The following is an 11015-nucleotide window of genomic DNA, read 5'->3' as shown; positions in this document are numbered from 1 at the left end:
AGATTTCTGCATCTAGTTTTGTCAGCATGTATATGTAAGGTATAGCTTGCTTCAGGGCAGTCCATAAATGGATTCATACCCCAAGGACCCACAGAACATTTATTTTATCCCAGACATGACTAGTAGAAGAAAGAAGATGTTGATGCTAGGGCAGGATTAAAGGGTAGGCCAAGTAGGCATGTGCCTCAGGCCCAAAGAGTTCAGGGGGCCCCATAATGTTGCCTGCTCTGATGACGTCAGTGTACCTGCCTCTGTGTCCGGCTTCAGTCGTCCAAGTATTGCCTCCTCCTGCCTTCTTCATTATTCAGCGCAGCTGAACTCGCAGTCTTCAAAAGGCCATGGGCAGCGGTTCCTACACGCTGCCCGCAGCTGACCCGGAAGCCATTCCTCTGATGCTGGGATTTTGCATTAGAGGGAGCTGTGGGCAGCATGTAGGAACCGCTGCCCATGGCCTTTTGAAGACTGCAAATTTGGCTGCACTGAATAATGAAGAAGGAAGAAGAAGGTGCTACTTGGACTTCTGGAGTTGGGGGGACATAGGATGGCAGAGGTAGGGAGGGGACAGGGCCATGGAGGGGCACGTCCAGGGGACCCAGTGTGCTTGGGTGCCTAGGGCCTACTGAAGAATTAATCCTGCCCTGGTTGATGCCCTTTACAGGTCATTAGTGCGGCCCCACTTCTAGTATTGTATTCAATTTTGGACACCGTGTCTGGCAAAGGATATAAAAAGACTTGAAGCAGTCCAAAGGAAGGTGATGAAAATGGTAGGAGGTTTGCGCCAAAAGACATATAAGGGGAGACTGGAAGCCCTGAATATGTATACCCTAGAGGAAAGGAGGGACAGGGGAGATACGATTCAGACGTTCAAATAGTTGAAAGGTATTAACATAGAACAAAATCTATTCCAGAGAAAGGAAAATGGTAAAACCAGAGGGCATAATCTGAAGTTGAGGGGTGGTAGATTCAAGAGTAATGTTAGGAAATTCTTCTTTACGGAGAGGGTGGCTGATGCGTGGAATACGCTCCTGAGGGAGGTGGTGGAGAAGAAAATGGTGACAGAGTTCAAACAAGCATGGGATGAACACAGAGGATCTCGAATCAGAAAATAATGAGTATATGTTGAAGTAACTAGGGCCAGTACTAGGCAGGTTTGCACGGTCTGTGTCTCGTAAATGGACATTCAGTTGAAGACGGGCTGTGGAGGGCTTTGATGGCTGGGATGGTTAAAATGGGCTGAAGGGAGCTTTGATGGAGACTCCGGTAGATAGAACCTAAGCACACTACTGGACAGGGCTCTGGGTTTCTGGCCCAGAAATATCTAAGAAAAGGGACCATTTAATTAATTTAATTTATGGAGCATGTATGGTTGGGGAGACTGGATGGACCATTCAGGTCTTTATCTGCCGTCATTTACTATGTTATGTTACTATGTCTTCTCCCTCCCTTCACTCAAACGAGAAAAGGTAGTCTGATGATCTGAGGTTCCATAGAATGAGTTGGCAGGTGCAGCAGAAGCAGGCAGACATGGTCATAGTCATTTGAACCACAATTTCTCCGCGAGTCATTAATTTACCACAATGTAAAATAAATATGAATATAAATATAAAGTGCTCAAACCACCAACCTTAGTGCTTAATAATAGAACAAGGGTAGGTTGTTTCAGGGACCATCATGGCACTTCCTTAGGTCCCATACACCGCCTTTTAAATTACCTTATGCTTTTTAACATGTAGTATAGACATTTCACTAAACAAACTTTTTTACTAAGGACGGTGTCACACTCCATCTTCCTGCACTTGTTTTCACCCTTATCAGATCACCCAAAAGCTGTATTCATGCTTGTCAATGAGTCTATCAGCTCCCACGGGTCATAGAGCTGCAATGGCAAAATCAGCCGGAAACTCCTGAAGTGTTGTACTGGAAGATTGTATAAGGGAAGAGATGTTGGACTTTGGATGACCTGTACCATGTGGGGTGCCTAAATGAGAAGGGAGAAGGTACCTGTTATTTATTTATTTATTTTGATATCTTATGCCTCGCACGTCTACAGATATAGGCAGTTTACAAACACATCTACTATAATAAAACCCTAAGCGCGCATGCGCACTCCTACTTGCATGTTCCGTTTTCCATGATCAGTAGGTCTCTGGCAGGTAGGAGTGCGCATGCGCACTTAGGGTTCTGTTTTCTGTGCTGTTGTTAGGTCTGGCCTGTTCCCTGCTTGCCTTGCCGAAGTGTATTTTTAAGTTGAAAGATGGGGCGGCGGCTCCTCTCATGATCCCCACCTGCGTCGCAGGCAAGGATAGTGAGAGGAGCTGCCGCCGCGTCTTACAACTTAAAAATACACTACGGCAAGGCACGCAGGGAGCAGGCCAGAACGAAGCTTCAAAAATCCCAAGGCTTTACAAAGCTGAGCAAATCCACTGCCCGACAGAGGGCTACGTTTTGAAGCTGTGGCTCTCATTGATCTGCCAGTTGGCCGGCTCCCTTGCCGGAGTTATTTTTTAGTTTACAGGTGCCACGGCAGCTCCTCTCATGAGCCACGCCTGCATCAGAGAAGACTTCCAATGCAGGCAGGGATCGTTAGAGGAGCCGCTGTGGCACCTTTAAATTTAAAAATAACTCCGGCAAGCGAGCAGGCCAGACCTCAGGAAGAGAAGGGGGATGGAGAAATCCTGCTGCTGCACAGGGAAATGGAGGAGGAGGGAATGCTGCGGTTTCTGCACAGGGAAGTTTGGGGGGGGGGGAGGGAAAAAATGCTGCTGCACAGGGAAATGGATGGGGAGGGAATGCTGTGGCTGCTGCACGGGGAAGTGGGGGGGGGAATGCTGCTGCACAGGGAAATGTAGGGGAAGGGAATGCTGCTTCGGCTTCTGCACAGGGAAGTGGGAGGAGGAAAAAATGCTGCTGCACAGGGAAATGGAGAGGGAGGGAATGCTGCTTTGGCTTCTGCACAGGGAAGTGGGGGGGGAGGGAAAAAATGCTGCTGCACAGGGAAATGGAGGGAGAGGGAATGCTGTGGCTGCTGCATAGGGAAGTGGGGAGAGAGACAGAAAGACAGACAGACAAAGGGGGCCAGGGAGAGAGACAGACAGAAAGAAAGACAGGGGTAGGGAGAGAGACAGAAAGAAAGACAGACAGACATATATTCTAGCCCGTTAATGTAATGGGCTTAAAGACTAGTATAACATAATCAAAATCTAAGAACTCATCAAGTAACAACACCACCAATGCAAATAATGTTCAAAGAATAAAACAAATGAGTTACTTCAGTAAAAATGACTAAAATACAGAGATCAAAAAAGCCTACTGAAATAAATGGACCTTCAATTGCTTTTGAAAAGAAAATATAGAATCATTGTGATATAAATTCCAAAGTGTTGGGCCAATAACCATAAGCATAGGGGGACGTATTCTGTAAACAGCGCCTAAATCAGCAGTCGCCTAGAAAAAAAGGGGCCAGCCATGTGTCAATCATGCTTAGGCACCATTTACAGAATTACGCCTAATAGCGCCTATCAAAAAATTATGGGCAATAATGTAGGCCAGGGTTATTCTGGCCTACATTGCAGGTGCCTAAATTCTTTAGAGAATCATGCCTAGTGGTGCCGATCTCTGTCTCTGCCCCCAAACATGCTCACTTAGTATTAGGCACTGCTAGGCACCATGTGATAAGCATCTAAGGGCAAATTCTCTAAGAAGTGCCCAAAAGTTAGGCGCTGATATAGGCACTGTTTAGCGTGATTCAAGTAAAATTGGGTGTTATTTAGTGAATCGCGCTGAACGGCAGCTATTTGGGCACCTATTTCGGAGGCCCAGTAGGCCAGCTCTAGGTACAGCTAAAAGTTAGGCGCCATGCGAGCAGTTAAGCATGCTTAAGAGCAGTGATTCTGTAAGAAGGCGCCTAACATGTAGTCACACCCACACTTAACAAGCATAGCGCCTATTTTTTTGAAGGCCGCCTAAATTTTTAGAGGCGCCTTGTTACAGAATCGCACTTTCTTGATAGGCGCCTATGTTTCATTCAGTACTGATTAAAAAGCTTAATTGAGCTTGTTATTCAATTTAGATATGCGCCTATCTAGTTGGCCGCCTCCAAAAGAGGTGCCTAACTTTAGGCGCTGGTTACAGAATTTGGGCCCTACTGGTTTTTTTTTTTAATTGGACCTATCGACCAATTAAAAAATCTTTTATTCAATTAAGAAGCTATTAAGGTGGTGGCAATTAAGGTAGGTGCCGGAATTACCTGGCCACACGTTCGACCCACTCCCCCCCATTATTGATCGCTGTCCTCCTGCTCCCCTACCCGCTTCCTTCTTCATCAGCCAAGTTCAGCTAAAGTTGTTGTAAATCCAATAAATTGTGGTAAATTGGCCCATTCGGCCCTTCCCCCCCTCTATTGACCGCTTTCCTCCTTCTCTCCTTCCCACTTCCGCTTCTTCAGCCATGTTCGGCTGAAGGTGTTGTAAATCCAATATATGGTTTGTAAATCCAATATTGTAAATCCAATATATTGTTTGTAAATCAGCATGTCAATGCGGATCCTAATGTAATTGTTGTAAACTGCCTAGAACTCGATGGGTATGGCGGTATATAAGAATAAAAAATTATTATATTAGTGCCTAATTTTAGGCACCTCTTATAGAACCTGGCCCAGAATTCACACATATATATCAAGCCTAATACAAGGGTAAATAAAAAAGTAAAGGCAAAATACATTTATTTTTTATATACCACTTATAGCCTAAATGGTTCTCAAGCATTTTTCCCTATCTGTCCCAGTGGGCTCACACTTCATCTACTGTACCTGGGGCAATGGGGGATTTAGTGACTTGCCCAGGGTCACAAGGAGCAGCATGAGATTTGAACCCACAACTTCAGGGTACGGAGGCTATAGATCTAACCACTGCACCATACACTCCCCGGCTTTAATAGAAGTAACTGTGAGCATGTTCCCATGCAAGACAATGCATTTGCTGTATCATTCAACTTGCTTCTGCATTCCTGCAGAAAATAAGTTTTTGGACTGCTCCTGAAGCCAGGTGAGCACCGCATCCTTTATTTTATCATACTTTGTCATAGTAGATGACGGCAGAGTCTTTTGCTCTCTGGGTCGCAGTGATGCACCTATGTCTCGTCACCCGTGACATTAGTAAAATCTGGTAACCCTACTGTTTAGGAGGTCTGGAGAGAGCCAGACCTGTGGTGGTGAACCCTGCAAGAAGCTATATGTATTGAGAGTCTGTTTGAGAGGCCTGGAGGGAGCCAGACCTGTGTTTGAGAACCCTGCAAGTAGATATATATAGGTTTAAGGACTGTGGAAAGTTTGTCTTTGAACTTAAGAGACGTTATTCTGTATTTGCTATGCCAGAGAAGTGACAAGGTTCAGCATTGGTTAATAAAACTTTATGTTTCACCTTGTATCCTTGTCTGGCTGTGCTTTATGAAGGCCTTGCTCCAACACCTAGCCACAATTTTACATTCAACCTATTGTGTCCATGTTTAACATGTGAAGATCGGTATCTTCAGAGTCTAAGCCAGTGGTCTCAAACTCAAACCCTTTGCAGGGCCACATTTTGGATTTGTAGGTATTTGGAGGGCCTCAGAAAAAATAGTTCATGTCTTATTAAAGAAATGACGATTTGCATGAGGTAAAACTCTTTATAGTTTATAAATTTCCTTTTGGCTAAGTCTTAATAATAATATTGTCATTTATAGCTAAAGAGACATATGGTCAAGAAACTGTTTTTTATTTTACTTTTGTGATTATGATAAACATGCTGAGGGCTTCAAAATAGTACCTGGCGGGCCGCATGTGGCCCCCGGGCCATGTGTTTGAGACCACTGGTCTAAGCAAAGGTTAAAACTAATAAAATATGACGGTAGAAGAGAGATGAGACTTGACGCTATTTCCCCCCATTTGTTTTAAAAGCCTGTTACCTAGTTACAAGCAGGACCTTCCTAGCAGGTGTTTGTGTTAAAAGAAAGAAAAGGAGCCATATGGCATATGAAAGGTAAATACAACACGCACATTTTAAATTCACAGCTAATGTACTGTAGCTACTGTGAATGCAGAGGATTCATCAGAATGAGTCAGAGATGGAGTGATCCCGAATTGTGTGACCTGCAGATTGTGGTCCAAAGACAACAGATTAGTGGTTTGGACTTTTGCATTAACATTCTAAGACCTGCAAATTCAGATTTGTAATTTATCTGCTATGTTGCATCATTTGTGTTTCTTGAATTGAGTTTGGAAGCATTTGGTTGTCCAATATATCAAGTTATTGAACATTAGGCTGTTGGGACTCGTTTAAAGTACATTTACAGAGAAGAGAAGACAAGAAACGGTGAAACACAGAAACATAAAGTAGGGTTTGACAAATTCAAGGTGCCAGGTCACCATGGTGACTAGAAATTTCCTTCTGGCGCCTGGGCTTTTTGTTCCTTTGCTGGCGAAATCTTTCTATTAGTCCCTGCTGGCCCAAGCAGAGAAATCATGACCACCAAAGTAACTAGGGTGCTAACTAGCGTGCAACACTGAGCCGAAAAATACCGTCTCAAACTAAACACAGAAAAAAGAAACAAAATACTATGGTTCAGACACCATACTCACCTAATCCCACCTGCAATTAATCTCAAACTGTGTGCCACAGCACAGTGGTATGCCCTGAAGAGGTTCTGGGTGTGCTACGAAAGATTCCAGAATTTTATTTTATTTTTAAAAATTCCCTTCATAAGTATACACTAGAATAGATGGTTGTGTATGCAAGAGTCTGTCAATGTTATCAGCGTCTGTGTGTGTGTAAGGATACAATCACCCAGACAAGCATCGTTCTTTGACTTAACTGGTCCTTGAAAACTAACTGCAAGTTATTTTAGTTTCATTTTGTATGCAGTAGTGATCCTAACTTGAGCAAAAAGCAATAAAGGCTTTGTTACCATTTGGCTCTTCTTATCTTTGCGAACCTGGATTTTCAGCTCTGACAGAAATTAAATAATAATAAAAAAGAACGACTGAGAATGGTGGATGATGAAATGCGTGTTTGCTTGTTAACTACTGAGCTTTGTTTTGAGTTAATTTGCACTCACAAACGACCACACTCAATGCATCAATTAGCAATTCTTTTCCATCGACTTTAATTTCACCATTCTTACAATTACCCATACATAGCTTAAAGAACTTAAAATAAATAACTCTCAAATTTAATTTTTATTGGTTGTGCAATTTTATAGTATCAATTATAATGTGCCACAAAAACATTTCCTCCATTTAGTGTGTTACAAAAAAATATTTGCTCTGTTTATTGTACTGGAGCTAAAAATGTTTGAGACACTGATCTAACAAATAGCATCAGAGTCAACATTACAAACAGCTCAAAAGTTCTGGGAGTCAGATAGCTTTTGCTATCCTATAGAATTTAAGAAGAATCAGACCCTATTTCTTCCACCAATAGGCAGGGTGTGGCTCCAATAGATGGAACTGCTCATTGCTAACAAAAATAACCTACACCACTATGCCAAGCACAATCCACAGAAAAAGGCATCAGGAGCTCACGATTCTTATCCCCTGCCCCACCTGTGCCCTGCTAACCTGAAGGGGCCCCTCAGATATAAGACCCCTTCCTTCCCTCCTCCCTCCTGCCCTACGCCAACATAGTCATAGCAATGTTGGGGGCAGCTCAGTACAGTGAATCACCCTAAACCACACCTGCCTGTCTCCAATGTCCATTGTGGTTGGGCATGGACTTGGTTGAGAGGGTTAAGCCTATATTCCAAGCACATACACCTGACTGAGTGGATATTTGGAGGTAGTAGAGAACTGGGTACTGTGAAGGTATAAGCTCCAAAGTCATAAACACTTCGTCTGATTAAAAAGCGGCGCCTAGCAGTTGATTGACAGACACGCCAAGCAACGCCTACTATGTAGGCACACTTAGGCATTTAGGGGCAAAAAAACACTATTGCGGTTTAGTAAAAGGGGACCATATTGTAAAATATAGACAGCAGATATAAATTCAGACACATTTTGATCACTAAATTTAAAATAAAATCATTTTTCCTACCTTGTCTGGTGATTTCATGAGTCTCTGGTTGCCCTTTCTTCTTCTGACAATCTTTCTTTCAGCCTGTATGCTTCCTCTCCTCCACACCTCATTCCCTCCCCCAACTTTTTCTTCCTCTCTCCCTGACCTTTCTTTTTTTCTCTCTTCATGCCCCCTTTCTTTTTTTCTGTTTCTCTTCTTTCCTTCTGTCTCCCTGCCTGCCCCCTTTCTTTCTTTCTCCCTGCCCTTCCCCAAGCCACTGCCACTGCCGCTGCCATCGGGGAACAGGACCCAAACCGCCACCAATGGATAACAGGCCCCAAAGCCGACGCCCCAAGCTCTCCCTGCTTCGGGCCGACCAGCATTCCTCTCCCCGACGTCAATTCTGCCTTTCGGAGAGGAAGTTCCGCCCAGCCAGGCAGCGATTGGCTGGCCCGAACTTCCTCTCCGACAGCAGAATTGACATCGGGGAGAGGAAGACTGATCGGCCCGATAGATCGCCAAGGCAAAGTGAGTCCTAGGTGATCGACTCACTTTGCCTTGGCGAGCTACCCATCAATCGCGATCGACCTATTGGGCACCCCTGCTTTAGAGCTATGCTGTTTGGAGGGTAATCTGATATCCCACTGGCACTTTAAACATTGTTCTGTGTGACTGGACTGTATATAGTATCTTCAATTAATGTAGACTTCTCTTTATAAGAAGTACTTGCCTGCTAAAGAATACGATCAGAACAGTAAAATAATGAATACTTATAGAAATTTTTTTAAAAGTGATGATGATAATTTAATTAATTAATGAATACTATTGATAATTAATTGCAATAACATTTAATGAACCTAAATATAATGATAAATTAATGATTGCTTGCAACGACACTTAATGAACCTTAAATATAATCAATATATCAATGCGTGTTTGTTTAAACAAATATAATTAATGAATCTTAAAGTGCTAAATCAGTTTATTATATGTATTTGTCTTAATCTTTATTTTTTCATTAAAATTTCTTTAGCTTACCATTGTCCCCTGAGGAAGGTGACGCAGTTGCCGAAACTTGGATCCTAATTGGTACTTTATTTGGGACTTTATTGTTTCAGCAGTTTTAGGATTTTAACATTGTTTTAAGGTACAAAATATGAATAAAAGGCATTGTGACCACAAGTTGGATTTGACATCTCCACTGCCTCTTGTTGTTTGCTCTCCTACAGAACACCCACTTTGCAGATGTCTTGATTTCAGTGACTAGCGTTGTGTTACATGTTTTAAATTTTGTTTTGAATGTTTTGCCAGCAGATATCTGTCCATCTCCCTGTTATGTCATCTTGTTTGGAAGTCTTTCTTTTTTTTTTTTTTTTAAATGAGCCCCATGGTATAGTAGTAGTAAAAGAGAAAAAAACACCTGAATGGAATTGATTATAGAGGTGTCGGTCCCAAGCGATTACTCAGTGAATCGTGTGAAAAGAGAGAAGATCCTCAAATAGCAAGAAATGCAGTCCAAGACTATGAAAATGCCACAAGCTTGATTTAAAGAAAACTTCCAACTAGAGAATGACACGGGGACAAATTTTTCCCCGTCCCCACGGGAACTCATTTTCACATCCCGTTCCCGCAAGTTCTTTTCCTGTCCCTGCCCCATTCCTGCAAGCTCCGTCTTTATCTGCACAAGCCTCAAACACTTTAAAATCCTAAGGGCTCCTTTTACGAAGCCGCAACTTTTTAGCGTGCGTTAACCCCCGCGCTAGCCGAAAAACTACCACCTGCTCAAGAGGAGGTGGTAGCGGCTAGTGTGGCCGGCAAATTAGCGTGCGCTATTACGCGTGTTAAACCGCTAATGCGGCTTCGTAAAAGGAACCCTAAGTGTTCAAGGCTTGTGCAATTAGGGCAGAGCTTATGGGAATGGGGCAGGGACAGGAACAGTGACAAACCTTGTGGGGATGGGACAGGGAAATTGAGTTCCTGTGGGGACAGGGACAAATTTGTCCCCGTGCCATTTTCTACTTCCAAGTTTATTCTATATTTGATATACCGACCATCAGCAAGCATCTGATAGGTTTACAGAGTAAAATTATAATGTTAATTGCAATATTAACATTAAAATATAGTTCTAAAATTAAAAAAAAAATCATTTACTAAGTATTTACATAATTGACGGATGGAACTTAGACTGGTTTGATACATAAGGTAGGGAGGTTAGGATGGGGGAATAAAACAGAAACATAGAAACATAGAAAAAGACGGCAGATAAGGGCCGCGGCCCATCTAGTCTGCCCACCCTAATGACCCTCCCCTATTTAGCTCTGTGCAGAGATCCCACGTGACGATCCCATTTCTTCTTAAAATCAGGCACGCTGCTTGCCTCGATCACCTGAAGTGGAAGTCTATTCCAGCGATCAACCACTCTTTCGGTGAAAAAGTATTTCCTGGTGTCGCCGTGCAATTTCCCGCCCCTGATTTTCCATGGATGTCCTCTTGTCGCCGTCGGACCTTTGAAAAAGAAGATATCTTCTTCTACCTCGATACGGCCCGTGAGGTATTTGAACGTCTCAATCATGTCTCCCCTCTCTCTGCGTTCCTCGAGTGAGTATAGCCGTAATTTATCCAGCCGTTCCTCGTACGGGAGATCCTTGAGTCCTGAGACCATCCGGGTGGCCATTCGCTGGACTGACTCAAGCCTCAGTACATCCTTGCGGTAATGAGGCCTCCAGAATTGTACGCAGTATTCCAGATGGGGCCTCATCATGGATCTATACAACGGCATAATGACTTCAGGCTTGCGGCTGACGAAACTCCTACGTATACATCCTATGATCTGCCTAGCCTTAGATGAAGCCCGCTCCACTTGATTGGCAGTCTTCACGTCTTCACTGATGATTACCCCTAAGTCCCGTTCTGCAACAGTTCTTGCTAGGATCTCGCCATTTAGGGTGTAAGTCTCGAGGTAAAAAAAAATTAAAAGGAAGATGAAAAGGG

Source organism: Geotrypetes seraphini, chromosome 5, assembly GCF_902459505.1.
Source record: "Geotrypetes seraphini chromosome 5, aGeoSer1.1, whole genome shotgun sequence".
Classification (NCBI taxonomy): Eukaryota; Metazoa; Chordata; class Amphibia; order Gymnophiona; family Dermophiidae; genus Geotrypetes; species Geotrypetes seraphini.
Note: the sequence above shows the minus strand (reverse complement) of the source record.